Source organism: Odontomachus brunneus, unplaced genomic scaffold (assembly GCF_010583005.1).
Source record: "Odontomachus brunneus isolate Ranch 3 - 2012 unplaced genomic scaffold, Obru_v1 Obru_scaffold_002, whole genome shotgun sequence".
Lineage (NCBI taxonomy): Eukaryota > Metazoa > Arthropoda > Insecta > Hymenoptera > Formicidae > Odontomachus > Odontomachus brunneus.
This window is the reverse complement of record NW_022639452.1, coordinates 4430085-4457845: the sequence shown is the minus strand read 5'-3', so window position 1 is coordinate 4457845 and position 27761 is coordinate 4430085. Positions and strand designations below refer to the sequence as shown.

At 34.1% G+C, this 27761-nt stretch overlaps 1 protein-coding gene across 8 annotated transcripts in view; it reads left to right on the top strand.

Moving 5' to 3' along the window:
- Positions 1-27761, top strand: part of LOC116842028 — a 633651-nt gene that overhangs the window by 347995 nt on the left and 257895 nt on the right. For all 8 annotated transcript variants that reach the window (XM_032810701.1, XM_032810692.1, XM_032810671.1 and 5 more), the window contains one exon: positions 10719-10757. The gene's annotated coding sequence lies outside the window, so the exon portion shown is untranslated. The remainder of the gene's footprint in view (positions 1-10718; positions 10758-27761) is intronic.

Sequence of the window (27761 nt, the reverse complement as noted above, 5' to 3'; positions counted from 1 at the left end):
TATATATATATATATATATATATATATATATATATATATATATATATATATATATATATATATAGTGCTATTTCTCGGTGATTCTTTACAATTGATAAGCAATCCAATATTCTTCTGATCTCATAGAGTTTGCAGTTCTTGTATTTACACACACATATTTACAACAAAACCTTACTAATAAGTATTGGTGATGAAATAATAATAGTTACATTAGTATTAGTTAATTTTTAATATGTTTACACGAAAATTGATATCTTCGCAAGGATAGCGGCGTTAAACATATTACTGATATTACTAAATTGATATTTATGTTTGTATAAAATATCTCTCAAAATGTGTTTTCATATTTAGTATTGTCAATAATTAAGAAATTCTTTTTTTAAGAAATCTGACGTTTCCCAATCTGCAGAAGTTGAAACATTTATTATCAGACCGTTACTTGACCCTTATTTCAGCTAATAGAGAGGGGCACGAGGTTTTCGTGTAGTCGTTAATTAAGATGTCTATCGCGCGTTGCAAAATATAGACCGGCAATGGCGGGACGGTCGACAGATAGGATCTGGGAACTCGGCCGAATCTTTTCGAAGATGTCACGCTGTGGCGTAACGAAAGACATCGATTTACCGTGGCGGCGGCATACATGCGCCGCTGCAATTCCGGTCGAGTGTCGCGATAGAAGGGGAGAGAAAGAGATGGATAGATAGAGAGAAACAGAGACAATAAATATCGCTTTGCAATCCGTAGTTTCGCAGTCGGTACGGGTTGTGTTGCGCAAACTACTCGCGCAGACGTATCGAATGAGCGCGCCGACGTGGTCACCCATTTCGAAGCTCGGGACGAAACTCAGCCCCGAGGTCGCGCCGTTGGCAGACGGACAGCTCTCAAATGTCACACGTTCTTCCGAATGCGCGGTGCAATCTTCGACACTATGAACCGCAACGGTGCACCGTCGCCTTCTTATTACATTTGGCATCCACGACGTTGCGGCTGCTGCTAACGGCCGCCGCGACGTTACACCATGAGCGAAGGCACGACGAGCGACTTTGTTACGACCCGCGTAGAAGGCAAGCGGGAAGCACTTTTAGCCCGAGATAGCGTATATACTTTCGGTAAAGCGCTCGAAAGTCTACATAGTGGAAACTTACGCCGCTATGGAAAGTGCCGCCTACCTACTTTCGCATTACTATTGCTACGGGGACCGCGCGTTTGCGTCGCGTCAAAAGAATACGCCAAGACGGAGAACAGATATTCCAAGTCGCAGAGCGCGAGATGATATTTCGTCACTACTTCGTACTGAAGGGACTTATTTACAACTCGCACGTCGCACGGTTTCTCTTTCCGTTCTGTCATTTTCCTCATTTTATCTTATAAAATAAAACACCCAATTCCCGACTAGAAATTTATCATCCCAATATGATCGGGTTGATCTCAATGATAAGTAACGCAGCATCCGAACCTTATTAAAGATTATTAATAATTAGGGCCTGATAATATCACGTTATAAACACCAGATAACTGATGGACCTGATCAGGATCATAGAATAAGTTTCTGATTGAAGTTTTTAACATTCCTTTTAGTCAATAAAACTTTAGAAAAAAGTTAGTTTCTTTTGCGACCAGCGATATTTGTTCATAGTTTCAGTTGTAAAGTTGATTAAAAGATACTCTTTCAGAATTATAGAGTGCAGACGAGAAGTTTAGCTGTAATCCCGGTGCAAGAAAAACTAACTTTTTCTAGAGCGTCAATGACTAAGGAGGATTTCAATAATTAGGTGTTTTATCTTAACGCGTACTTTGACACTTAAAATATTGCCTTTAAAGTACATCTCTCAATTGCGCTCTTCCACGCTCTCGACTGCCTCGATGTAATTTATCTCACTCGCGATAATCTCGCCGGCATACCGTTGGCGTAATCTAGGTTGCTTTGGCTTACTCCGGATGACTCGGCCGTTCTACGATATAACCTAGATCAGTTCAAATCGTCTACATGTCTGTTATCAAGTTCATTTCATCAGATAGGCTCAATCTCTTGCAAATATAAAGTAAAGAAACCGATTACGAAATAGGCAGATAATATGAAATAGGAACTTATTTCTCCTTTAAGGGATTGGAGATTTCAGATTGCCTGAAAATTGTGCTTGTTTTTTCACAATTTTTTATGACAAACTGAATGATGAAAATGTTATTTTGACGTGTATTTAACATATAAAGAGAAGAAAAATATAATTTTGATGATCAAATATTCAATATAAGTGTACATGCATTAAAATATATTTTGTTTTTTTTTTCAAGGTCGTCATTTTGCAGTAATATCTTGACTCTGGATGGTTCAATTAAGCTGAATTTGAGTAGAAAATTTCCGTAAGCTTGTTGTTATCGCGTGAACAACTGGAAAACTCGTGAAAATATTTAATTTTGAAATATTAATTTTTTTACTATAAAAGAACTGAAAGTTTTAATAATATTCTATTAAGATTTGCAGTTTTGTTAACTTTTACTCAATCTCTATTATAGTAGTTCACATGATAACGACAAGCTTACAGAAATTTTCTACCTAAAATTCAGTTTAATTGAACCACCGAGAATCAAGATATTACTGCGAAAAAATGACGAAAAAAGGAAAAAGAAATATATTTGAAAAGAAAAAAATATATTTTGACTGCATGTACCATATATTTATTGAGCATTTGATCATTTAAATCTCTTTATATGTTTTATAAATACACGTCAAAATAATATTTTCGCATATTCATTCAGTTTGTCATAAAAAATTGTGATAAAACAAGCACGATTTTCAGGCAATCTGACCCTCCAGTCCCTTTAAAACACTGTACTCTGATAACAACTGCTGGAAGTTATTGCATTTATTATAAAATTCGTCATATGTACTGCTGAACCTTCAAGCGAGAAACAATTTGCTACTTTCATTTCGCCTGAAAGTTAGACATTGTGTTAACCGCTCAAGCTTGTTTAAGGTAAGTTCTGTTTAAATTCACAATGTACGCTCTCGATATAATTCTATTAATAATGTTTCACTATTCAACTGTTATTGCTAACTTCCTTAATAACATGGGCAAGTTTAGTTTGCTATGTAAGACATTTTGATGATATGGATTATTGTAAAGGTAGATAACTAACAATCTAAAGAATTCGCGCAAAAAAATGGAACAAATATTCTTCTATTTGTTGTCGTATTCATTATATTCAGTCAATGTTTTTTTTTTTGTTTATCATGCTTATTTCTCAAATAAGCATGACTTATATGAGGAATAAGCATGATAAGCGAAAAAACGTTGACTGAATATAATGAATATAACAACAAATAGAAGAAAATTTATCCCACTTTTTAAATTCTTTAGGTTGTTAATTATCTATCTTTGTGAAAATAAATAACTGTATAGTTTTTTAATGTATAAAATAATTTGTCCGATGATTATGAACAATGCTTTCTCAAAAACAGATTTTACTGATTGTTATTTACTGATGTTTCTTGAATTTCTCCGTCTATATTATCACCCACTTTTGACTCTTCGGTTTTTTCACTCGTTACCTTTTTATTAATATCTAAGTTGCAATTAAATTTTTCCTTCTATTGGACTTTATTGCCTAACGTGCATCTCGATGTTCCTATACTATTAGAAAGTAGAAATATGCATTTACATTATAGCAATGTTGATTTTGGAAAACGTGATATTCCATAATCGGTCCCGTTATCCAATGGCTGTTTTCTCGGGGTTGAAGAAATCACCGGGTTGGGCGGTAAATATACGCGCGATCGTGACCTCACGCGAGAGAAGAAAAATCACGCTCGATTCGCTGAACATATGTATTCCGACCTGATTTGGGCATAAGGATGCGCCAACTATCTCACTCGCGCGACATCCGAATATCCGTTCCCGATTATAACTTCATTCCCTCGTATAATAATGACATTTGAGTTCTGAATATAATTATGCAACTTCCATCATCTGTGCGCGACTACAATCGACGACCGGGACGCGCTTCCGCAAACTCGGTCTAATTTCGCAGACAATAACGCTCCGCATATTCTGTGTATGTGTGAAGGGAGGGGGGAGGGGTTGTGTCTGTGTGTGCGCGCGCTTATCGAGTCACAACTTTTCTAAGAGTTACGAAACAATGTATGTCTTTATGGCGGTCGCCGAAGGAAACGTACGTGCTGAAACACGTGTTATGGCGCTTACGTTCCGCCCAGTTTACGTTTACGGAGTGCCGCACGCGAGAACACTAATCCCAGAATACATGTGTCACCATTGCGTCCGTCACTTACAGAAAACGCACACGTGAGCGATGGATGTATCTGAAAATGCATGAGGCGCCCGCACGATAGAGCACGTTTTCCACATCGCGACGACGATATGTTGCTCCTTGAGAGCGACGAAAATATATCTCGTCTAGACATTTATCTCATGATCCTGATCAAATCGATAATAGTTATTAGTTATCTTAATTAGTTCTGTTTTGTGTATAAGATAATGTTATCGGGATCTAATAAGTCATATAATGCAACGTGGCAGTCAGAGTCTTAGTACTCTCTTTAAATTGAATCAGTAAAACATTATTGAAAGCAGTGAATGTACACTGATTTGTAGTTATAAGTAATTGCTCAATGCTACACTTATAACTAATATCAATGACTATTTACTGATGCACCTTAATTAACGCCTCATTAACGCCCAAATGTGCTGAAATTTTACGTTGATTTGAGCCATTTATTTTATTACGGAAATGAGGTCTGTTGTTTATAAAAAGTACCATTTCTACCAATTTCGATGTCGCTCTATCGAATAGCATTGAGAAAACTTAAAAAAAATCGCAATTTATGCAAAATTTTTACAAAATAAAATTAAAAAACGTATGTTTTTAGGGCTATTTTTTTCTTCTTCTGCTATTTTCCCCAAAAACGTGTTAATTTTACTATGTAATTATTATGTAAGTTACTATATAATTTTGTAGTAATATTGACTCTAAAATAATTCCGATAATCAAATATAAACGAAAATTCGAATTAAACGCTTCAAGTCGACTGCCATTTTGGTATCGCCATGTTTGTTGAAAAAAATATTCATGGCATATTTTTTAAGTATCGGGAACACATTTTAGACACTTTCCCGAGCGATACTAACACGTTTTTATGTAGAAAAAATTTTTATGAGAGAGTTTTTATGTAGATAAAATAGAAGAAGAAAAAATTAGTCCTAAAAACATGTTTTTTTATTTTATTTTGCACAGATTTTGCATAAATTGCGATTTTTTAAATTTTCTCAATGCTATTCGATAGAGCGACATCGAAATTGGTAAGAATGGTACTCTTTATAAACAGACCTCATTTCCATGGTAAAACAAATGGCTCAAATCAACGTAAAATTTCAGCACATTTGGGCGTTAATGGGTTAAGAGAATTAGAGAGTAAGAATTATTAATAATTAGGACCTTATTTATAATTGGAACCCGATAACACATTTCTATGCACAACCAGATAACTGATTGAGATCAACCGGATCAGGAGACATATTTCTAGTTGGATTGTTCGGAAACACCAGCGAAATTTGCTACGTGCGATAGTGAGAAGCTGTCTATGCAGAAGCTGCTATAACAGACGGCGTCGCGATCTCCCACGGTTATTGCCGCGGAAAGCGGATTAATTTGTGTTTCCCTCGCGCACGCTCGTTCCATTCGAACGAGTTATCAACCCGAGTACGAAAAATTATCTCCTCTTTTCTCCTCTACTTTTCGCGAAGCCCCGACCGTATGTGCGTGCGTAGCCGCACGTGCAGTACTCGGGCTGGCTCGTTCACCGAATTAACGTTCCATTATGTAAAACGACGAATTTTCGTGCGTCGTCGCTACACGGCGTATGCAATTACGCGAGGTACACCATGTGTCAACTATTTCGAATATTTCTCGCCGCTATGAAACGACAATTTCGGTGTGTCGACTGGCGTACTGGAATATACAGATTTTTTAATCTTCATGGGCGCGTACATTCCGAGCTGTAGGAGGAGGTAGCGCCAGCGAGGAACTCGCTATTTAAGTCCAACCTATTTTCCGGCATGCGCACAATGAGCGAGTAACATACTAAGAGCCGGCAAGTATTCGCCCGGAGCCGGATTGTAAAGGCGGAGAACTGCTTTTCTCATTCATAATATATTGCGCGCCCACACTTTACCGCGATAAGCATTGCGTGCGTGTGTGCGCGAGAGAAACGGAAGAAAAAGTCAATCTTTAGTGCTGCGAAAGCACGTAATTAAGTATACGAATTTTCGACAAAAGGCAATAAATATGTCGGACGCAAAGTAACGGAATCGTTTATGGAAAAACTTTTTTCCAATCAATATTGCTACAATGCATATTTCACAATATTGCTAGATGCATATTTCAATTTTCTTATAATGTAGGAATATTGAGAGATCATCTTGCTAATGAGATCCAATAAAAAAGTGAAATTTAATTGTAACTTGAACTAAATACTAAAGTAAAGAAAGTCGAAGAAGTAGGCGATAATATGGACTACTAAGGAAAAATTCAAGAAACATTTGTAAATAACACAATCAATAAAGTGTATATCTTTTTATTCTTGAAAAAATATCGCTTATAATCACTGGATAAATTATTTAATATATTGAAAAAACTGCAGTTATTTATTGAAAAGTGTCACACATATCTTGTACGGGAAAATGAAAAATATAATTAGCAGAAAAACAGAAACATACATAATAAAATAAAATAAACATAACAAACAACAGAAAAAAAGAGGAACAAATTTGTCCCACTTTTTATGCGAATTTTTCAGATTATTAATTATTTACCTTTTTATTAGTTTATATTAACAGCACGTGTTGCATAACAAACAAAACTTTCCTATCACTAGAAAGATCAGGAATAGCAATTTAATCGTAAAATATTATTAATATAACTAAATTGAGAGCGTACATTGAGTATAAACATTAGTGAATTTATCTTAAGCAAGCAAACACAACTCGATTGTCACAATGACTAATTTTCAGGCGAAACGAAAGTAGAAAATCGTCTATATCTCGATATATGTTTCTCGCCTAGTCGCGACGAGTTTTATAACAAATACAACAACTCCTAGCCATCAGTTGCCGTTAGAGCGCAGTGCTTTAATCCTTTCAACCCCGAATTAATTCTATTCGCAAGAACAAATTTTCTCTATTCATTATTATTCCTAGTAGTGTAAAGATAATAGCTAATTTTTTTCATAATTTTGCAATAAACTCTTTTAGAGAAATCAAAATGTTGTTTCAGAGAAACAATTCTTTGATATGCCGCATTATTTTTGCTACAGTGCAAACTATACTTTGCATAATTTTCTACTTTTTATACATCGCAATAATGCACGAGAATATTTTGTATAATTTAGAAAAGTATTTTTGTATAGTTTATTTTTAGAATAAGTAAATGCAATATTAGTAAACTGCGATTATTTATGGAACGGCCAGCGTTAAAGTGGAGAGACGACGAGTGTTGACAACTTATTAATGTTTACTACTACAATTAAGTGATAAGATTAAAATCCTGCCTAGAATCGCGACAGGCGGAATTGCCAACAACACTGAGAGAATTTAGAAAATATTATCAAAATTTGGTTACTATTACTAAATGATAGACGTAAAGCGATAATAGCGGGTCAAAGCTATGGCAATACTTATTAATTAATTTAGTTCTGTAAAATAAATTATTTATTTGACAGAAGTAACATTTATTTGCTTCCAGAATATATTTAGTAAATAAAACTTATTGAATAGTTGAGCAAAATAAGCGATTTTGTAATAGTTACAAAATTTTTGATAGGTTCAACCAACTATCTGTAATAATAGATATTGAAACAATGTAATAGCTGCAAATGTATGAATTTTTCGTTGTGCTACAACAAAACATACTTATACTGGTAACAAAATAGAACTCGTACCTATTGAATTTTTTATTATATGGGATATAACGATTTTATAACAATTATCAAATATCTGTTCATAACTGTAATATATTTTATATTAAATACTTAACATTAAGTAACTATTACTAAATTATTTAATTGATGTTACTGTGAATGCAATTACGTCATACTCCCGATTTATTAAATATTTGGTAATTATTATCATATTTAGTATTAGTTACTAAGGATTCAACGAATTTCTGTAATTAAATGCAGTTTGTTATAGTTACCAGTCTTTTCTCTCAGTGTGGCGAAAAATATCGATTAGTTTAGCGTTTGGATCGATTCGAAATATGTATTGTCTCAGATGGCAACGATGGGTGCGAAAGGGTTAAAGAAGAACTAAATTCATATCGCACATTACCTGCCTGTCCCATAATCAGTTCCTACACGAAAAAAACAATTCTGTTGGTGCAACCAAATTTTCGGTTGCTCTGGGATCAGACGAAAACTCGGCTGTAGGAATAGAAAAACTCCTTTATGAGGCTTCTGTATAGTCAATTGTTTTTAGTTGCCTCAGCCGAGTTTTAATATCGTTGAATGTTCAGACGAATATTTTCTGTCCCGACAACAGAAATATTAGTTCTCGTAACAGAGATATCGCTTCTGATCACCTAATTTTCAGTTGATTTGGTTGCACCAACTGAACTTGTTTTTGCGTGTACTCTATGCGAAGCATGGAGAACGATAATATGTGGTCTCATAGTAATTGCTCAGGGCAAAAGTCGCAAACATCGCGGGATTTGCTATTCTACCACTAGGTAGTGGATAGATATCGCGTTAGCAGTAAGAAGAAACTTCGATGCTCTTTATTACGAAGGAAACGCGCGGACTGCGAGGCGGCGGATGGGTAATTAAGGAAACCGTTAACTGCAAAATCCGATTTATCTGCGACGATTGGCTTCGAAGTTTCTCGGTGGGGCGAATGTTCGCGGAGTTTCAATCAGCCCTCCTCGGAACAGGTACTTTGCAGCCGTTGCCCTAAGACGTTCGGAATGCGATTATAATAAATTCCTGGCTAAAAGTCGCCAAAGTACTCCCGAATCCGTTTTCGATGATAATAGCCGGAGGGAAATGGGAAGGAGGAGAAAGGCAGAGTTTTACACCGCGGGTGGTACACTGCTATATAGCGCCGCGGCGCCAGTAGCTTGCATTTTGCAGGCGTCGGGATTGCGATTTGCATGTAAAACGAAATGCTCTTGCCCGCGTATTTACGAGGATGATACCTCAATATTCCTTGTCGAGGAATCCGACCTTCCGCTAAATATTTGTACTTCGCGATGTTGTCCCACGATCATCCGAAACTTTGCGTGGAAGCATCACGAGAGAATGATCTCGCGAAAATATTTAAAGGGGATATTCTCATTTCAAACATCGTTTTATGCGTGATTTTGAGGATTTTTCTTTTTAAGGAACTATGAGACATACAACGCCGTAGTTTTGCACAAATATTTATCTGTACTTTAACTATGTACAGTAATTTCTATAGATTATTATCTTCAATAATAACATAGTTACAAATAATTTAGTGCAACGTTGTTTTGCTGGCACAATTTCGAATGTTGTAGACCTCTGAAACCAAAACGACAAAGAAATTATTGTGCTATAAATTTGTAACTGTCGTTCCTACCACGACTGAGAAAAGATATTAATTTTCTTTTTTTGCAAAACAGCACAACCTAAAAGAGAACAATAATTTTCTAGCAGTTTTTCTCAGTTTTTGGGAATAGTGTCCTTAAAAAATCGAAATATTAAAGATATCAACTTAATCATTGTAGGGACAATAACAGGAAATTTGCTTTATATATTTATAAAAAGAGGAAGTGGTCGAATATCTCTGTCTTGAGATATCATGGAAATTTCATGTATCATAGATATCAATTGGCGTAATTTCATTTCGAGAAAAATATGTTTAAAATTTTCAATACAGTATCAATACAGACAATAGTCTTTTGCAGCTCTTACGTTTAATGTGCTATTCCTGCACCATACAGAGTATCTTTCTTCTCCATATGGAGCATGTGCAAAGCCGATTTTTCTACTTTATGAGATCTTCTTGCTTCTTTTATTTCTTCTGACGACTTAAGCTCAGACCTGTCAATACGCTCTGCGTTTTGAAACTCTGCAAATATTTTCGCTTGTCGACCAATGTTGATAGTTGACATTAAAGTCATAATTCATAAAATTTAATAAAATCCTTCATTAAAAATGCAGACGACTAAGATATTTGCGATTTCAGTACTTATGTTGAATTTTTGTACATATGTTTAGGTTCAAATTAAATTTAGATTTTCGTTATTACTTTGGATATAAGCTTCTAAACATCTTCCTAATAATTCATCTAGCGCTAAATCTCCGTATATAAGTCGAATAATTTGAAAAACTTTGTCGTTTAGAGAAACGATTTACTCGATTATCAAGTCGGCGTTTACTTGAATCAGCTATATATTCATTATTTTGCTCGATCTAGACATGCCATTTTAGGAATAAAGTTTTGAGACATTATGCTTGTAAAATTCGCAATAAAAGAAATCGACTTATTAACTCCTCCTCAAGTGAGAATGCTCTCTTAACACGTTCCGGCGCGTACATACATAAATATCGGATATTGCGTAAACGTAACATATTTGTGCATAATGTCGCGATATTTATATTCTAATAATATTCCAAATAATACAAAAATGTTATTATATCCTTCCCACTCTATTCTTGCAGATTAAAATCTTTTTATTTTGTATTGCAGGTGAATATCTGGGCCATGTTTAGACGCAGCTGGAAACAGGTATGTGTTTTCCAAAACGAATTTTTACTTGTACCTTTTTAAAATATTTTGAACCTTGTTAAATGACATATCCGTACGTAATCCATGAGACGAGTGCAAAGTATTAGTCGTTACGCACCACTATATCACCGTATAATATTATTAGAAGCATTGTGACAACATACCGCGCACATATTGTTTGCTTTTCAATTTCCGTTGGAAAAATTGAAATACAATTTTTCTTTATAACGTTACACATCTGCATCGCCACCAATATAAACCGCTCAACACGACGAGCTCCATTTGTCTCCGAAATATTTCCGTTCTTTCACAAAAATGTGATTTCCTTGCGGCAGGGGGCAAACGTTTTAGCCAAAAAAATGTATGTGGTTATATATACATATATATATATATATATATATACACACATATGTGTGTTTATGTGGGTTGAATGTGAATAATTCAAATGTCATTTTTCGAACGGATTTGTTGGTTTGATGCCCGCATATTGGCAGACAACATATCCGATAAAGTGCCGAAAGCAATCGCCGTCATCCACTCGACATAAAAAAAGGCTTATTTATGGAGCACCCGTCGATATCTGGCCTAACTTTAATTGGCAGCCGGGCGCCCTTACGCTGTGGCAGTCTCCTACCGTTGGGATAAGCGGAGATGATTTATATCGTTCAGTTAACTAACTAGCGTTCCCCTCGGAACCTTCTTCTCTTTTCGCAAAAATATCTTCTTTTTTTCGCAGAAGGATGCGTCTGTCCTAGATGCATGCTGCTAGATTATTCCTATATATGCTGTATACGGCGGTGGATATATATTTATGGATATATTGCGTTTCAAATCAACCAACAGCGCTAGCGATTTAATTAAATTGTCTGTTTTCCGTTTGCGTGTAATTGAAATGCAACTTTCAGAGTGTTAATGTACACGCAAATGTACACGCGCGTCGGTATACGTAAAAATATACTCCGTGTTGCGGGAGAGAAAATATAGTTGAAATGAGCAACTTCGCTTAAACAAAATAATTATTAGTTCCCGCTTTGGAATTATTTTATGATTTCATTTACGCTGCGTGTTTCGCGATCTTACGGTACATATTTATCCGCACACGGTTCAACGTTAAATAATAAATAACTTATATCTGTAATGTGTGCGTCATAATGAATTAATGCACTTTCGTATTTCAGATGATTATGATGATTCTCATTTATTCGTATAACATCAGAAACGAAAGTAACATGTAATTCAATCCTTTAACATAGGCTACATCTCTTGTTAAGGTATTTTATATCCGTGATATAAAAATACCGAAATATTGGTTCCACAATGACATCCATTTAGAGAATGCCAAAGTGGATGTGGAACTTCAAAAATGTCGATAACGTAAAAGTGATCATCAAAGTGTCATGTCAAATAAGTACAGACACGATCACACTACTCTTTTTGTATTTTTTTATACATATATAGATAAATACATATAGATTTTATATAAATATATGTGCGTGCTGTTTTGTTTTACCACACAGGGGGTATTCTCATTCGAAATATCGTCTTATATGTGGCGTTGAGGATTTTCTTTTTAGAAGCTATAAGATATACAATGCTGTAGTTTCGCAGAAATATTAATCGATGCCTAAACTGTATATAGTAATTTATATAGGTCATTATCTTCAATAATAATAAACTTATGAACAATTTATTGCAGCGCTATACGAAAATTTTGCTTGCACAATTGCCACGATTCCGGACGTTGTAAACTTCTGAAACTAAAACGAAAAGGAAATTATTAAACTATAACTATTAAACTACAATTATAAATTTATGGCTATCGTCTCTACCATGACTGAGAAAAATATTAATTTTTTTTACAGAACAACACAATTTAAAAAAGAAAAATTATGTTTTAGTCAGATTTTCTTAGTTTTGGTACTGCTGAAAAAATTGAAATGTTAAAAATATCAATTTCATGATTGGGTGATAAGGACGATAAGAGGAAGTATACCTATTTCATTTTTGAAAGTAGCAGTCGATCGGCGACATGGTAAACAATTCACAAGACATTGTTTCAAGAAAAACACGCTTAAAAAGATTTTATACTTAAAAATTTCATCGATAAAATACTGACTTTCTTTTTGCAAAGTTTACGTTGTATTGATTGCACAGAATTACAAATACTTTTACACACTAAATGTACATGCAATAATGAATTGGAGTATTGCTCAATATAAAAATGATAAAAGATTTAAAAATTAACATGTCGAGCTATCAATTGGCACAAATATTTATTTGATACAAAAATTCTACAGTTTGTATGTACCGTACCGTACGTCTAGTTGTTTCGCTAAAAAATTCTGACGTTTCTATATTTGTACAACTGAATATAAAAGCTTAATAAAAAAAGTTTGCAAAAAGATCTCTATATGTACGTGGTATATAAAGCAAGACAATAAAACAAAACAACACACATTTATATAAGATTTATATACAAGAAATAAAAAAAGAAATACGAAAAGAATAATACAATCGTGTTAGTGGCGATATCACCCTTAAGTTAACAATATTTTTCAAGTTCGTGATCCACTTCAGCATTTCGTTTTCAATATAATTGAAAAAAATATAATCTTGTATAATCTTATTCCCAAGAGGCGAATAGCTCGAATAAATAAGTTATATCTTCTTAAAAATTGCATATATCATACATTTATTTATCTCAAACATAAGCTTGTCACTTAAAAATCAATTAGAAAAATTCGCAAAATTTTCTGACAGAATTATTCTAAAAAAATCGTTTATGGCACAAATGTTTGGGAGTTAAAGTTAAAAGTTAAAGTCGAGAAGTTAAAAATGTCAAACACAACTAAGTTCATACTAATAATTGTCACTTGAAACTTGTCTTATGTAAGACAAAACAGAATTTTATTTGGAGTTATGGCTAAATTTTTCAGTCGAATTGTATTTGTGACATTATATCTATAATTGCGGTTTCAACTGAAAAACTTTCATCTAATTCTAAACTCAAATCTGAGTATTTCACTTGAAAGAAGTCTCAAGTAACGACTATTAATACATGCCTAAGAAATTTAAAATTCTTCTTAAAAGAAGATTACTAATACGTGCACATCTGATCTCATCTCAGTAATCAACTATTGAAGAGAGCTTTGGTTAATGGTATATATTCTATGAGGTCAAAGTGAAAAAGAAGAACTATTAAAGAATGCAAAATCTTTTAATTTTCTATATATTTTCGGTTGATCTTTTTCTAATTTGACCTTTTTTAAGATCTCATCTTGAAATAGATTTCAAGGTAGAATTATTGAATATATAGGTAGAGTTATTGAAGAACTGTTTGAGCTAAAATTTTCAGCAAAAAGGATGCATTTTTAGAAGTACGTGTCACGTCTTAGTTGATTTTAAAACGTGTTAATTGTCCTTTTTGGGTCAATGGATTTAACCACTTTACCCTGGGATGGACAAGTTCGTGTAATTGTGTGTGATTAAATGTGTAAATGTAAATGTGTGTACAAAATAATTATTTTACTTACTGATTCTGGTTGATTCTTTCTTTAAGAAATTTTAAATTACTTGAAGTCCTTCTTGTGCTATAGTTATAGAGAGACTGAAGAGCTTGGGATCGGACTTAAGAGGTTGGAGAAGGTTTGAGAATGTAACGTGACACTTAGGTCAGAGGATATGTTAAGAAACAAACCTTTATCTTCCCAGTATCTTATTTACGACTTTAATGTTTTATCTTAATGATCCAATTGTTATATGTATTGTTTGTTTTTATACGTTTGATTAATTAATTATAACTGACTGATCGATTGTCTAATTGACTGATTCCTTATCTTTAGTCTGATTTTGTTTCTATTATTACTTCTTGTTTTAAGTTTGATTTTTGTCTTACTACTCTCTTACGGACTGTCACTACTTCTACTTTTTTTGTGTGCAGTCGCACCCGCTTTTATAGGCAGGTGGCGAGATACCCCCGCGTGAGTTCTCACCACCTTTTAGTAGAAGGGGGAAGATGCTTCTCACGACATGTGAGTAATAATCAATAGTGAAATTTCGACACCTTATTATCAGTCCATTGTTCTTTGACCACCCAGGGCATTTATTGCATTCCTGGTGGTAACATAAGGTGCACTCGGTCGAACTAAAGAGAAGTTACGTCGGACGTAACATACGACTATTAATACGGGCCTTATTATTTTATTATCAAATCGACGATTTAGGTGTATTTTCGTAATTTCGCTCAATCAAAAGACGTCATTTTAGAAATATATTCTTAAGATATCATAATTTTCAAAATATGCAATAAAGAAGTAGTTTCAAAATAGTGTGCAATAACCAGACAGAAATTGTCCTGCAAACTTTTTATATATTATTTATATATATATCATATTTATTTATATATCATATATTTTCATATATTATACTTTTCATATATTACAACAATGTTCTTGCATATGTTACTGCACAATATTCTTTAAAATTTTACTAAACGAAGCAAAGATTATACGCACAGATTGTATCACGAATTGTACACGTTTGATGTGTACAATAAAACTTTGGTATCGAGCAAATATTTACGCTAATTGGCAATTCGATATGACGATTTTGAATATTTATATCATTTTTGTCACACATATTGACTTATATTGACTTTATTTTTATACATACTTTCATTGTGTAAAACCACTTATAATTATGTACTACTATTAGGAAGATATAATAATATTATTATTCTACTTTAATGTTATAAATAGTCTCTTTTATTTCCATTTTCTCAATATGAGGTTTAATCTTTCTTTGACTTAGATGATTTTTTAATGTACAAAAGCTTATATTCAGTCTGTGAAACGGATTTTTAATTAATAGGGATAGAATATATATATTACAAGTTTGTTTATGGCATAAAGTTTGGTTTCTCTAGTGACAGTGTTTGCGCACGATAACGTTTGAACATCGATTTTATGTGTCATTCATCTGAAAAACCGATATGAATAAGAAAAGTAATTTAAGTAGAAAAGGAAAGAAATTTTTTTTAAGAATTATTGATGGATAATTTTGTCGTTTTCATGTTCATTTCACTCATTGTATTTTATCATTTTATCGTATACGACACTTCGTATTTTGTTTTACATTCTTCGTATCTTATGATCATTCTAATTGTAATAATTTCCACCTTATGCGTATAATGTGTTAAACAGAAAATCGTCTAAGTCTCGATCTAGAGAATATGATATAGCCTATATATACATACCCTGAGAGAAATGGCTTGGTGAATGACACTATACTCGTCTTATAAAAGTAATATGGTGAATTTATATGCGAATTTATATCTGGTTCACATATCCAATATTCTGATTACGATGCCTCAACGCATCTGATAGTCAATACCGAGACATTTAGTTGTAAACATCTAGACAGTTTGGTAATTCTCTCTAAACGTGTGATACTATTGACGCGATAGTTAATCGTTACTGCGACGTTTCCTTTTTCATCTATACTAATTTGTAAAGACGTCGGTGTTATAAAAGAGTAGACTGAAATTGTCAGATATTTGGAAGAATGAAATTTCTTAAAATATGTCGACGAATTTAGAAGTAAATATATGAAGATTATATACACAGTAAGTATATGAAAATTATATACAGGGTGCGGCGCCAAAATCCGGGCAAAATTCAATTTGAAATTCTCGCCATTCTATACTACTAGTAGATGTCGCGATTAGTGTTCAAATAGCTTGACGCATGTACTAAACCACCATAACCTCGAAACAGTCGCAATGTTGAAACCAAGTGTGGAGTATAACCGAAGAGCCGCGATTATCGAAAGTGTTCGTGCTGGGCGCTCGGTGACAGAAATCATTCGGTTCTTCGGGTACCCGAGATCGACTGTGTACTACTGTGTCCAAAAAATAAGACCAGTTTTTATTTATTTCAAAAAATATTTATTTATTCTTCCAAATCTATTTCGTCGCCTTCAAAGTAATCCTCTCCCGACACTTATGCCAACGTATTTTCCAGTCCTCGAAACAAGAATTAAAGTCGCCTTCCGGGATGGCTTTCAGAGCGCGTAGCGATTCACGTTGTATCTCTTCTATCGTCTCAAAACGATTTCCCCGCAGTGGTCTTTTGAGTTTCGGGAATAGCCAGAAGTCACACGGTGCTAAATCAGGCGAATACGGTGGTTGTGGAACGATATGGATCGAATTTTTGGCGAAAAAGTCACGAAGAACGAGTGCAGTGTGAGAAGGTGCATTATCGTGATGCAAAAACCAAGAATTGTCTGCCCACAATTCTGACCTCTTCTTACGAATAGCTTCACGAATAGGTCTCTAACAGTCATTTGACGATTAGCAAGCACAAGTTCTTCGATTTTCTTGACGTGTTGTTCATCGGTAGAGGTTGATGGTCGTCCGGAACGCTCTTCGTCTTCAACACTTTCACGACCTTCTTTGAACTGTTTATACCACTTGTAAACATTCCTTTCCGACAAAGCATGGTCCCCGAAGGCTTTCTGCAACATCCTGAACGTTTCTGCACCCGAAATTTCATTCCGCAAACAAAATTTAATGCAACTTCTTTGCTCAATATAATTAGACATTGTAAAAATCGCCGAATGCACTTTTAGCGTCGTACAAAACCAAGCGTAAAGCAAAAAGTAATGAATGTTTTGACATGAAATTTGTCACAGATGTCTGTCACAATGCTGCCAACTTAGAAAAAAAATATTTATGATGTGCGGTTTACCCGCGCGATTTAAATTGAAAACTGGTATTACTTTTTGGACACAGTAATATGATGTCATCGCAAAGTACAATGAGTCGGAGAAGTTCAACGAAGGTTTTGCAACATCATCCAATGAGGGTGATGTCATGCCACCGCATTTCTTTAACAAAGGGGAAAATGTCACAAAAGAAGTTTATTTGCGTGTTCTGACAAATGTAGTGAAGCCGTGGATAGAAACTGTGTCGTCTGGAAAGCCGTATGTTTTTCAGCAGGACGGTGCGCCCACCCACACAAGTCATTTGGTGCAAAATTGGTTGTCGGACAACGTCGACATGTTTTGGTCGAAAGAATTCTGGCCTCCCAACAGCCCAGATTTGAATCCTTTGGACTTCTATGTATGGAGCGTAGTTGAAATGGTCACGAACAAGTCCAGACATCCAAACGTCGCATCATTGAGAGCCGCTATCGAAGCGGCATTCACCGATATGGACCGTGACACATTAAAGCGCGCCTGCGCACGCTTCAGATCGAGAATGGAGGTGGTCATTCAAGCAAGCGGAAGATATATTGAGTAAATGTGTTCTTTATGGCCTTACAAATAATGTGGTTAAAAAAATTTTGTAAACCTTTTCGTTTTTGCAATAAAAAATATGTTTGGAAAAAATGTATAATTTGTCCGGATTTTGGCGCCACACCCTGTATATAATATGGTTAGATTTTAGGTTAGGTGTTATTATTTCAACTATCAATTGTATGCTATACTAAACGATTTGGTAAACGTTTTTAATCATCACTATAATGCTACACTAAGGGAAATGTCTGATACTAACCAGAATTCTACTTAGGTTTACCAAACGGTATGGTGAATAATCGTATAACAAGATATTTAGTCAATGATACCAAACTATTTGATGAGCGCATTATCTAAGTAGCATTACAGTGATGCTTAAATATGTTTCCCAAATCGTTTGGTACAGCATACAATTGATATGAAACCATCTAGTAACATATAATTTGTTTGGTGAATGTTATGAGTACAGTTATATATATAATTTTCACAGTTATATATATAATTTTCACATATTTACTGTATGTAATCTTTATATACTTACTTCTACTTTTGTCGACATATTTAAGAAATTCCATTCTTCCAAATATCTGACGGTTTCAGCGTCTATTCTTTTATAGCACCGACGTCTTTACAAATTAATATAGATGAAAAAGGAAACGTCGCAACGAGTAACACTTAACTATCGCGTCTATAGAGAATTACCACACGTCTAGAGAGAATTACCAAACTGTCTAGATGTCTATAACTAAATGTCTCGGTATCGACTATTAGATGCGTTGAGGCATGGTAATCAGAATATTGGATATGTGAACCAGATATCGCATATAAATTCACCATATTGCTTTCATAAGACGAGTATAGTGTCATTCACCAAGCTATTTTTCTCAGTGTAGACAATGCGCTCACCAAATAGTTTGGTATCATTGACTAAATATCTTGTTACACGATACGATGATTATTCACCATACCGTTTGGTAAACCTAAATAGAATTCTGGTTAATATCATCAGAATTTCCTTCAGTGTAACCCCGACTGTATAGCATATAACTGACATGAACCCTGGTTTAGAATTTCTGTCGGATGATTAAAATATTCTGTGAGCTGTGTTGAAGTATTTAATGAGTCTTGTCGTCATGGCATCAGTTAACACGTTTTCCTGAATAAAACGCATCTAGGCGAGTGTCAGTACCATACTAGTGAGTGTCCAGAATTGCGAAGCGGAATGCTGAATTAAGAAACGTAGGACATCAGGCAGCGAGATACATCACGTATCACTAAAGAGGTGTTAAATTATTTATTATCTAGAATGTTTCCAATTTTAACGGACGTTCAATGAACATGCTGTGAATGAATAAATACCCAAATTAAAATTTTAAATATAAATTTGGAATCCATTGTTTATCTTTATTTGATAAATAATCATAACTTCATAAATATCTGATTACTTGATAACCTGTAATATTTGTCGTACAAGTAACATCGATCCAAATATCTAAATAATAGTCTATAAATATGAAGTTTTAATTAATTACTCTCTTAATAAAAACTGATAAATAATTTCTAGCTACGAAAACCGGCCTATGAGAACCTCGCAAATTTCGAAATTTGTTTCTCTAACAATATTCATTAGAACGCTAATTTCACTTTGCTTGAATCTACCAATTTCTCATTCTTTTTTAATATCTCAATCATATTAGTATTTGATAGAAAATAATATAAAAGGATTGTGTTGTGTAAGAGAATACAGAAAATTTGTTGTTATTTACCAATTGATTTCGTAATCCATTTCTCCGTATTAATTGTTTCATATTCACGTATTCTTAGCTCATATATTCTGTTTGCAGTTACACACATAAGTTACATTCTATACATAACACAACGTCTAAAATCGAAACATAAGACGTCGTAAAGACATCTTAGAGTCATCTTACATTCCGACGTCTGAAAGCCGTCTTTAAGATATCTTTCAGACGTCTTATATTCCGATTTTAGATGTTATGTTGTGTGGGATAATTAATACATTACTTATTAAATTTTTTAATCAAGATAAAATGAGCAGAGATAAAAAATAGTGAGATAATCAAATATTAAATAATCTTTGCATAAATTCTTTAAGCCTTAACATGGAGAAAACTATGCAGTAAGGAACGATTTTTATAGCATCAAAAACTATATCTATATAATGTTATATTTTGACCTTCATATATTTTATATGGAAACTTCGCAGAATTAATATAAAACCAAAATTTCAATTTAGATTTATACATTTGACAACCGATAAACTTGACTTGTAAATTGAACCGGAAATTACTGTTTCGAATCGTTAAATAATGCATGGACGAATAGCTCGTTACTGACACGAATATAACAACTGAATCAAATTGTGGTCGTTTATCGATCAAAGCGTTTACTTCCCAGGTCACACATGTGTGATAAAAATCATTTGTTTTTCTATGTTCACAAACCAAGTCTGTTTTAAACAATTATATGGAAAAAAAACACGAGATGATTTATGAAAAATATTTTTTTAATGAACCAAGTTCGCGCTAACGTGTTAATAAAGCAAAACGCGTCCGATTTTATAAATATTTTATACAAGGTGTCTCCCAGACATCTCTCTGCAATTTTTGCGCAATTGTGGGAACGCATGGAGATGAACATAAAAGTCCTATATCGTTTCACAATATTCGCAGTAATAGTCGAAATATTAATTAAACAAAATTGGCGAATGATCACGCTCAATATGGTAGATAAGCTGTAATGACGATATATGTTGTTGCATAGTAGATCAGGTTGAAAAAAGATCCTTCTAGTAGATTTTTAGTTCTTAATGAAAGAAAATTGTTACATGATTGTGCGCGATAATTCACAAGTCTTCTTTAATTAATTAAAGAAATTAATTAATGAAAAGAGAAAATTAATTTTATTAATTAAATTAAATTAATTAATCTTTATTTCTTTATATCTTTATTCATTGGAGAAAAGATTTTATGATAAATTTTTATTGTTTCTCATGCGAAAATTTGAGAGAGAATGTTTTTCTTCATAAATTTTACAAATGTATTTATATTTGACACTCTCTTTTGTATCTTTTCCCGTGTAATCTATTGGCTTAATTAGTTTTTTTGTACAATTAATATTTAATATTTGTAGGTTTTTGTAATATATTTTTAATGTCAGAATTGTTTTTTTACGTTCCGATCTTTTTTCCAATTATTGTTTTATTGCTTATGTTACTGGAAGTCTAACCATAAGTTTTAATAGATAAGGTTGTTCTACGATGGTCGTAATGTCGGTTTTCATTTTATTCACTTAAGCAAGCGGTTTTCATTTTATTCACTTTAAGCAAGCTTTCAAAGTTATCGAGCTTATTATGATAAGATGTCTAACCCTTGAAGGCAAAATCGGACGATGATCCAGTCAACGAAAACAAGATTAGTAACTATCCAACCAAGTAAGGCAAGATCAGCATGATTCGATCTACTACGCATGATTCGGCTTACTACGCATTTTCTGGACGTATTATCATCAATATACCGATCTTGCCTTTGTTAGCTGGACATTTTACCATAAAAAGCTCGATAACTTTGAAAGGACTGATCCAAAGTAGATAAAATTATAATGTTTTTTTTAAAACGTCGAAAGGAAAGCTATAAAAATATGCAATAAAAAAATAGACGGTTTTATTCAAAAAATTCAAAATAATGTCCTGATCTTGGTAACGCCACCCAAGGTCAAACTAATAAGATAAGTAAATAAATTTTTTTAAACCTTACAGCTTTTATCTGATATATTTTTCATTAAACTTATATTTTTTTTAGATATTTCGGGGTCCCGGGACTTTTAGTCCACCCTTATTTAACAATGCGGATGAAATGTTTATATCTTTATATCTTTATTAAACTATGAGAAAAGATGAAAACCTAACTTTAGATACTTTAGATACGTACAAGCACACATTGTCAAAGCGCATACGCAGAAAAGATGATTTTACATATTTATTTTGCATATAAGAATTGAGTCACCTTATTGCAAATGAGTGAGTAGTCTAATATAATATAGAAATCTGTGATAAAGATTGTGTGACTGATGCTTTTGATTGGGTCTCACAACACCAAACAAGCAATCGTAATGATGGAAAATGATCCGATTGTTGTGATGAGAGCAGTCATCGTTGCGACTGATTGCGATCGAAATTGCGACTATTGTGGAAGAGTCTTTTGCTCGTTTATTTTGACGTAATTCCCCTAAGAACATTGGAACTTCAAATAAGACCGGATCTAGTTAACTCGAAAAGTATTGGTTATATGTTTTGCTTATATATTTATCGCTAGAGGGACATTGAATACGAAATTGTAAAATATTCTTTTTAGAACGTAGATATCTCTTCCTGAGTTTCATTAAAATCAGAGAATAATATTACAGTTAAAAAGTAAACAAAATTGATTCAGAAACAGTCAAGTATATATGCGACATTTCTAATATTCTCTATCGTGAGTGAATAAAATTATATGACGTGTTATTAGTTAGAATAAAGTTTTATACATGTATGTTATGTATTATAAAAGCAATGTTCTCTCATTAAATGATTAAAGTCGAACATATAAACGGACGAAATAAAGTTTGTCCGTAATTAAGGACCAGCAGGAGGGACCGTGGAAATCTCTCGCGGAGATCCTGGAACTATTATTCAGGATACATATTTTACAGTATTGGCATTAATTATATATTGCATCGTCCAATAAATTTGAGTACTTACACGAGCGCTTCCGGGCAATAACAGACTGCTAATCACGACTCCAAATGACTACTCCGGTAGCGACTTACCACTCACGCTTTACTTTATTTAATGTTAGTCTACGATTTTTCAGAGAAAAGTTGTCTCTATCATGTTTGTACAGTCAATCACAACAATTGTCTGAGAAGTTGTAAGTTCAAAAAAAATGTAGCCCCGACATCCCCTACTTCTTTCCTTCATAACGTGTCTGGCGTGTAAAGCAATTTCACATGTTTTATATGTGCATCTCCTAAAGTTCTAAAATTTTACTATCGTTATCGTGTTCTCGGCCGGCGGGCGTTTGTTGCCTTATCTCACGGAATAACGCGTAAGAAGTATCACGCGCAAGCTGCTTGCACGAAAGCTATTTATGCCGAGGTATCTTGGAGCATTTTCCGAATGTGAAAAACCGTAGTGTCTCCCGCCAGTAGTCCGTAGGACAGCCAGCTTGCACGCTAATGGCGGAGGGATTATCGTGGACTCGGCTGTTATGTTTCTTGCCTGAAAGAGTTGTTGATACTTGACGATCCCCCGGTGATAACCCAATTTACCGACCGGTACGCGACAAGTCGGCCTCGCCGCGTAAAGCTCGACGGTAAACAATGCCGAAAGCTGTTTTCGCGGGTCAAGAAGGTGCGAGTCAGCTCGCCAGGCACGCGCTCGAAAGAAAGTCACGTTTTTGCACACGAGAGCCGACACACACAGCTGCTATAAAAAGCTCGTTACAGCACCACTTGTTGTCATAGCCTCCTCCTGAACCCTTTCGACGGCTCTATTATAACGAAAAGTTCATCTCGCGGGCGCTTCTTTTCACTCAGGGGACCGGAAAGAATATCGTTGGGGGGTTCGACGCTCGTCGGGGCTTTTGTCCTCGCCGGGAGACGTAAAATTGCGTCCCTCCGTCTTTCAATATACATTCGCCGAGGCATAGAATCGGCCAGACGGTCTCCGCGTATTGTGCACAAAGATAAGCACGGTACATTGGAGCAAACACTAATAAATCAATAGAAAGTAAGAGCACGTGCTCTCTTTTGACCCTCCGCCTCTCTCTTCTTTTCTTTCTCTTTCTCTGGGTCGATTTTTTCCTTTCGAAACGCGCGCTTTGCAGCATTCACCGTATTATTTGTTGTCAATAACTATTTTAATTTGCTGTTTACATTTTGATCAGTTTACAGCGATATTAATAATGATCATGAACGGGAATCGGATAAATAGCGTGCAAAACTGAAATGTGTTGTGCACGATACTCGGTACTCTTCGCAAAGTGCAAACTTGTTTGTCTGCTCGTTCCAATTTCGCAGTCATCCACCATTCGTTCCTATAATATTCATGCCTGTCCCTCGGATAATGTATCTATTGTATGGTAGGGAAGGACTGTTACATCTGGCTCGATCATTCCGTATCTGCGGAACTCGCAATACGAACAAAGTGAAATTGGAAATGCGAATGCTCGCCTATGATCTTCCAACAGCGATCCGTTCTCATTTATCATTTCCGTTCGTTAAAAGCACTCTTCATTATTAGGTAGGATAATCTTAACGGTATACTTCAGACAAATGCGCCACCGTTCGCGATGGAGGATAAGCGCGTATCCGATCTTGGATGGCACGAAGCACGCCGTTAATATTTTCACACTTTAATGAAACCGAATGGACAACGCGGTCGGTGGATTGGCAATTATAATGGACGAATTTCCATCATTTCTACCACCAATATTCGCGTTTGCACGGTATGTAGCACGATGATATTTCGTAACACGGGTCATAGCGCATCGAAATTGGCCGAGAGCACCTGACATACGGTGTTACAGCTTTCCTCTCACTCGCGATATTTTTTTAACGCGTGTAAATATTGAATACGCGCAATATTCGCTACCAATTTTGCAGCCCGTCCCGGAATGTTTATGTAACTCTTATCTGCAAATGACAAGAATATTTGAGATACGATGCATCTCCAAATACGAATGTAATCGAGAACAATGTGCGTGCGCCTAGATATCTAGGTGGGCACAATCTTGTGCTTTTGTAGGAATAAATAAAAAGAAGCATCGACCTCCATATAATCAATTATTAAATGTATCAACTATAATATATATGTCATTTCATGGCTGTGAAAGATATGTAAAAAACAAAAAACGTGAGAATACATCCACCATTATTACGAATGTATATTATGTACCAAAAATTTACGATGCATCTCCAAATACGAATGTAATCGAGAACAATGTGCGTGCGCCTAGATATCTAGGTGGGCACAATCTTGTGCTTTTGTAGGAATAAATAAAAAGAAGCATCGACCTCCATATAATCAATTATTAAATGTATCAACTATAATATATATGTCATTTCATGGCTGTGAAAGATATGTAAAAAACAAAAAACGTGAGAATATATCCACCATTATTACGAATGTATATTATGTACCAAAAATTTCCTACGTTATGTCTTTTATTAGCATCAAAATTTTCAAATTTTTTAATTAAAATGTATGCACACAAAAGTATGCAAAGTAAAAAATAAAATATTCGTAGAGCGAACCTGCGCATTCCACAAATAGCAGACTTGATTATTAATCAATTGGACAGGTTTTCGTCCATTTTCTGTTTGGTTTGAATGAATAGGTTTTGTTTGAGTAAATGAATTCATATTTTGCGCATGTTTTTTTTGTGCGCAGAACTGCGGAAAAAGCGTTACAATCTTAATTGGAAGAACCAAAATAATAGTTATTAGTTACTAGACAAAAGTTAACTGTCCATTAATTACTTGAAAACTGCATTAAATTTTTAGGAAGCTTTAATATTTACTAGGTCTAATGCAGGATTTACATTGCGTCGGATGTTCAATCATAAACAGAAAGATTGTCTGACTTTTTATGATAATGAAACATAGATCAAAAAAGCCAATAAGAGTTCAATATGTTGATTGTGAAACACACTAAATCCATAAGTGGATCAAGGAATGGAGTATCGAGCGCCCTAAAATATCAATCAAACATTTTAGTCGTTATTTCGATAGTGGAAATGGAAAAAAAATAATGTATAAGTATTATAATTAAAGTTTATTACACATGTGAGACATCGGAATGACTCTGACTCTGTCTGATCTTCCTGACCTTAAGAATAGTATAGAGTCTGAGGAGGATTGAAATAACGAACGAAACGTTTGGTTGATTCTTCGAGATGTTCGATTATTTCTTGTTTCATTTGTAAATTTAATGCGTTCCGCAATTAACATCTTGTTTGGCTTTTATTAATCCTTTTGATCTGTTTAATTGTATATCTAAGAACTTGAAAATTTTTCTGCAATTTTTATGGTATGATTTCAGAGCGCATCCATCTTGTTTAGTTGAAAAATATATTTTCCAATTGAAAAATTCCATTGGACAAGACAAATTCGTTTTGAAGCTTATAAAAAATAGTAGACGATCTCTTTCACGATCGTACCAGCGTTATGTACCATTTTCTAAACCAAGAGTTACACGATTTTTCGTCTTATATATACAAGCAGTAAGGTTGAAAATCGCATACATAAATTTAGTTATAGGGGAGACCGGAAATAAATAATATATGTAAAATAAAATTCTAAAATATATTTTAGAATTTCGAAGTTACAACTTCTCAGGCAACTAATTGTTGTAACTGACTATATAAACGTGATAGAGACAACCTTTTTCTATGTATTAATATCCATCATATCTCTGTTAACCATATATTTTGTTTTGTAATAATCAAAATACGTACATACAACAGCAGAGCCTGGTTCAGTCGCCTAATAGCGCAGGGTAAGAAGGCCACATATAAAATATGTATCCTGATTAGTAGTTCCGCGAGCGGTCTCCACAGCCCTTCTGTCGGCTCTTAATTATGGACTAACTTTACCTCGTCCGCCCACACGCTCTATTTCAATCATTTTATTAATGAAAATTGCATTTATTATCAGAAATAGTATATCATACATTTGCAAGAAATTTCATTTTAGTTAGTAACACACCGCTTAATTTTATTCTGTTACGATGGGGAATATTAATAGAAAATTTTGAGACTCGAAAATTTATTTGACTATTACAAAATCAGTTTTTTTCTATGCTTATACCTGTAATATTATGCCGACTTTAATAAAACTCAGGTAAAAGTATTTATGTTTTAAAAAGGTTATTTCGTGATTTTCATGATTTCCACTATTCTTTTCAAAATAAATACTAAAAAAAGCACATGAGCAATATACTTTCGGGACCATATAGCCTCAAGTCTTCCCTAATGGTATGGCATTCATGACACTGACTGGTTTTAACTTTCTCTAAACTCCGATTAATCTTAACTGACGATTAACTGGCAGAGTGACCAACTGAAATTTCTCTCTCTCCCTTTTCTGTCCTTCTTCTCACTCAAAGGACGGTGGATAAAATGGACCAACTTTGATCTAAAAAGTGTAACGTATGTTATATACATAATTTTCTATCCTTTGGATCGATAAATACGATGGTAGGTTTTTTATCCGTCTTTCCGTGGGAAAGTGATCAAAATATGTCTTAAAAGAAAGCCGAAATAAATGACTTGTAATAATAATTCGGTTAGCAACGATTTTGGTCCAATTATTTAATTACTTGTATTATATTTTAGTTTTATTATTTTTTCACTAAAAGTAAGGAAATACTTCAGAAATTTTAAATCTATTAATAGAATCAATATGATTTATATGATGAAATACTAAAATCAATATGATATAAAAATTGAAAAAAGTCAATCTTTTATTTTAAAAAATCTTAAGTCTCATCAGATGTACGCTTGCATATATTATGCAGTTATAAGGATTTTACAATGACTAATTGTGGACTTCTACATTGTCTGGTGATTCTATTAATCTTTTAACTGCTACAGGCACACCTATATATATATATATATATATATATATATATATATATATATATATGCC